Source organism: Neoarius graeffei, chromosome 12 (genome assembly GCF_027579695.1).
Source record: "Neoarius graeffei isolate fNeoGra1 chromosome 12, fNeoGra1.pri, whole genome shotgun sequence".
Taxonomy (NCBI): Eukaryota; Metazoa; Chordata; class Actinopteri; order Siluriformes; family Ariidae; genus Neoarius; species Neoarius graeffei.
The window spans coordinates 26533462-26538052 of NC_083580.1; the positions used below are offsets into that span (position 1 = coordinate 26533462).

The 4591-nt window shown below is 44.3% G+C and overlaps 1 non-coding gene across 1 annotated transcript; it reads right to left on the reverse strand.

Moving 5' to 3' along the window:
- Positions 1 to 4261: 4261 nt before the first annotated feature.
- On the reverse strand, positions 4262 to 4385 carry LOC132895813 (U6atac minor spliceosomal RNA). The gene has a single exon (XR_009655848.1). It is a non-coding gene; the product is annotated as a U6atac minor spliceosomal RNA (small nuclear RNA).
- Positions 4386 to 4591: the final 206 nt, after the last annotated feature.

Below are 4591 nucleotides of genomic sequence, written 5' to 3' on the forward strand. Positions count from 1 at the left end.
AGGATGGATCAGGCAAGTCCAAGGAGCAGAAGAGGTCAGCATCTCGATCTCAGGATTGACATGTACCTCAGAGGGATGGGGGGGGATGGCGGGGGGGAGACACAGGTTGTTAGGTCTGCCCAGTGTCACCTGAATAAGTAGGAACAGAAAACATTTTGCGCTGAGTACAAGCAGGGACTCCGGTAAAACTAACTATGACAGCATAACTAAAAGGGGAGAGCCATAAGGTAACACAGGCATGAGGGAGCCCCGGGACATAAAGCAGCCAGCCACTACACCATCAACAAACTCAAGTGAGCAAGCGAGTGGGGGACTGACAGCATCCATACTGTACATCCCAGTTTACCAAAATACTATGTCTGAGGACCCTCCAGATCTACTCCTTTACCTCATAAACACTATTAACAAAAGGCTTGACTAAACGGATATGTTTACAGCCTAGACTTAAATGCTGAGACTGTGTCTGATTCCCGAACACTACTTGGAAGGCTGTTCCATAACTGTGGGGCTTTGTAAGAAAAGGCTCTGCCCCCTGATGTAGTCTTCACTATACGAGGTACCAGCAGATACCTGTACCTGTACCTGTCTTCTTCGCGCCCTAGGTGGCACATAAGGCTTCAGCAGTTTCTCTCCATTTCTTATTGTCTGCAGCAGTCTCCCTCGCCTCATCCTATGATCTCCATCCGGCCTCAGCTCTTTCTTTCTCAACTGTCCGGCACCATGTTGTTTTTGGCCTTCCTCTCTTCCTTTTTCCTTCTGGTGCCCAGGTCATAGCCACATTCATGAGATTGTTTCTGTCTTGCCGTAAGATGTGTCCAATCATCTTCCACCTCCTCCTCTTTACTTCGTTGCTTAGTGGCCTACAGTTTGCTTGCTTCAGGAGTTCCTCTGTGGATACATGTTCTTCCCAACGTACTTTCATTATTCTTCGAAGACATTTGTTGTTGAAAACATCTATCATCTTACTATCTCCTTGATTCATTTTCCACGTTTCACAGCCATATACCAGGATTGGCACAACCAGCGTCTTATAGAGCCTAAGTTTAGTTTTCCTTGATATATTGCAGGATCTCCAGATCTTTTCCAGTCTCATGAATGCCCCTCTCACTTTCGACAAACGGTTCTTCAGGTCTTTCATGCCTCCACCATCTTTACATACTGTCGCTCCTAGGTAATTAAATTCTTCGACATCTTCAATCCTGTCTTGTGTTCCAATGGTAAAGTGTTCTTGGCTGCTCGGGTTAATTCTCATCATCTTTGTCTTCTGCACATTGATCTTCAATCCCACACGCCTAGCTTCTGCGTCTAACTTGTTTAATTTATATAGCATTTGTTGCTTGGTGGAAGAGAGCAATGCAATATCATCCGCGAAGTCTAGGTCATCCAGCTTTGATGTAAATTTCCATCTTATTCCATTTTCGCCATTCCTGACTGTTCTCCTCATTACCCAGTCAAGTACTATCAAGAACAGGAACCCTGACATATTACAATCTTGCTTTACTCCTGTGGTGACTTCAAACCATTCGCCTGTTTCACCCCCTTCTTCAACTGCACATTGAAAGCCATCATAGAATAACTTTACCATCCTCACCAACTTCTCCGGTATTCCATATTTCTTCATGATTATCCATAAACTCTCTCTGTGTACCGAATCAAAGGCCTTCTCAAAATCTACAAATCCTAAATATAAGGTCGCCTGCCATTCATTCACTTGTTCCAGTATGTTTCGTAGAACAAACACCTGTTCTATTGTTCCTCTTCCACTTCTATAACTGGCTTGTTCCATTCTCAGTCTTTTGTCTACTCCATTACGTAGTCTGTCGATAATGATCCGACTAAGTATTTTCCCTGCAACAGACAGAAGAGTTATACCCCTGGAGTTCTTGCATTCCTTCAGGTTTCCTTTCTTTGGTAATTTAATTATCAAGCCTTGCTTCCATCTGCTGGGTACTTTCTCGTACTTTCAGATGTTCTTCAATAATTCATGTATTTTCTTTACAGAAAATTCTCCACCTGCCTTCAGTAACTCTGCCGTAATCGAGTCTGTCCCTGGTGCTTTTCCATTCTTCAGTCTTCCCATGGCTGATTTTACTTCTCCCATTGTTGGTTCATTTGTTTTTATCTCTTCTATGATATCAGTGAATTCAAAGCCGTTGTCTTCCTCCTCGGTTATTGGGTTTGTTGGTGCTTCTCTATTAAGAACTTCTTGAAAGTGCTCTGTCCATCTAGCTTTTATATCCTCCTTGCTACTTAGAAGATTTCCCCCTTTGTCTAGGACTGCGCTACTCCTTCTTGATCTCTCATTGCACAGGGTCTTAGTTAGTCTATACAGCGTTCTCATATGTTGGTTCCTTGCAGCGTTCTCTGCCTCTTCTGCAATGCCGTCCATCCATATCCTTTTGTCTTTCCATATACTCTTCTTCACCTCTGACTTCTTCTCTACATATTTCTTCCTGAGCTGTGTCTTCACTCTTTCTGAGCGTGTTCCTAATAGCTTTTTGTTGATCTCTTCCCTCTCTTCTATGAGCTTCCATGAATGGCCACTTATCCATGGTTTTTTCCTTCTTTTTGGTTTTCCAAGCACAGTCTCAGCAGCTTCAGTATGCGCCTTCATCATGATATTAAACTCTCGCTCTATATCCTCTTCAGCGTGTTTATCTTCCTGCTCTATCTCTTCCTCCTCCAGTGCATCATACCTGTTTAAGGCGATGGTAAAGGCCTTCCTTGTATCTTCATCCTTCAACTTCGCTGTATCATATTTTGCCCTTGCCCTTCCTTTCTCTCTCGGGTTTGTTTTTAACCTCAACTTGACTTCCATGCACAAGAGAAAATGATCGCTTCCTATGTCAGCTGATCTGAAAACCTGCGTGTCCTTCGCAGAATTCCTGAATTTCCTGCTAATGAGTATGTGGTCTATCTGGTTTCTGGTCACTCCATCTGGTGATGTCCATGTTGCTTTGTGTATCGTTTTGTGAGGAAAGAGCGTGCCAGTTATCATTAGCTCGTTCATGTCACAGATCTCGCATAATCTTTCACCATTATTATTTTGTTGCCCCAAGCCATGTTTACCCATCACTCGTTCATAGTTCTGGTTTTTATCACCAACCTTTGCATTCATGTCCCCAGTCACAACCAGCATATCATGTGTCTTGCATGAACTCAACACATCCTGCAACCTCGCATAGAACTCATCCTTTACCTGCTCTTCAGCATCCTCTGTAGGTGCGTACACATGTACTAGCATCAACTTAATGTGATTGGAGTAAAACCTTGCTTGGACAATCCTTTCGCTAATTGGTCTCCAGTCTATTAATGCTCTGCTTGCGCTCTTCGACATTAGTATGCCTACCCCTTGCCTATGAATATTGTCTTCTCTTCCTGAGTAGATTATGGTCTCTCCCTCTTGCAGCTGCAACTTCCCATGTCCAATCCAGTGTGTTTCACTTATACCCATGATGTCAATCTCTCTCTTTGCCATCTCTCTTGTTGCCTGAGCAATATTACCGCTCTCATATAGTGTCCTTACATTCCAATTACCAATCTTGGTGATGCTCTTTGGGTGTAGAAGTGGCTCCATCAGTCTGGGGGCTTCCTGCTGGCTTTGACCCCCTTGCGTCATATGTTCTCCGTTATTTGGGAAAGTGCCTCCTGCGCACCCAAGATTAAATGAATTGTCTCTGCTTTCAGTTTCCGTAATAAGATCTTTTTTATAGGAGCGGGTTATCAGCCCTCAGCCCAACCCCCAACCTGGAGGACCAGGGGATCATTCTTCATCTGGTTCCTACCCGTCGACCTGTTCGGTATGGGTGACCCTACTAGGAGTATTAAACTCCAGCCGACATAGCTCTAAGGGTCACTGGAACACACAAGCCACATCACCACTACAAGGTGATGATCCCAGCAATGTGGACCAGCAGATAGCCTGCACCTTTTGATTTAAGTAGGCGTGGCAAGTCACCAGGTCATCGCAGGGCTGACACATAGAGACAAACAACTATTCACAGTCACATTTATGGTCATTTTAGAGCCACCAATTAGCCTAACCTGCACGTCTTTGGGGGAAACCGGAGCATTTGGAGGAAACCCACGCAGACATGGGGAGAACATGCAAACTCCACACAGAAAGGCCCCCCATCAGCCACTGGGATTGAACCCAGAACCTTCTTGCTGTGAGGCAACAGTGCTAACCACTACACTACTGTGCCACCACCACCTCTGGACAGAATCAGAAATACTTTAATAATCCCCAGGGGAAATTTGGTAAGACATGGTTAGAAAGGTCATGAAGTAGGTGGCAGTGCCTTAATTGTATGTGTTGTGGGTCACTAGGACCTCTTCCATCCTTGTCAAGGGGAGTGCTAACCTTCTCTCCTTTCATACAACACGGACCACTCTGATTCATCCTGATATTCTACTTCTGCTATGATCTGGTTATGACTTAATATGCTTGACATGACACTGTTTCATGTGCACATACAAACATGCATGCGAATGGTGTGAAAACTCACATATAATCAGTGAAGTATAATAAAAAAATATCAAAGTCCCTCCAGTGCCAGGATCTGGGCTTCCCAGGCAGTCTCAAGTCCCA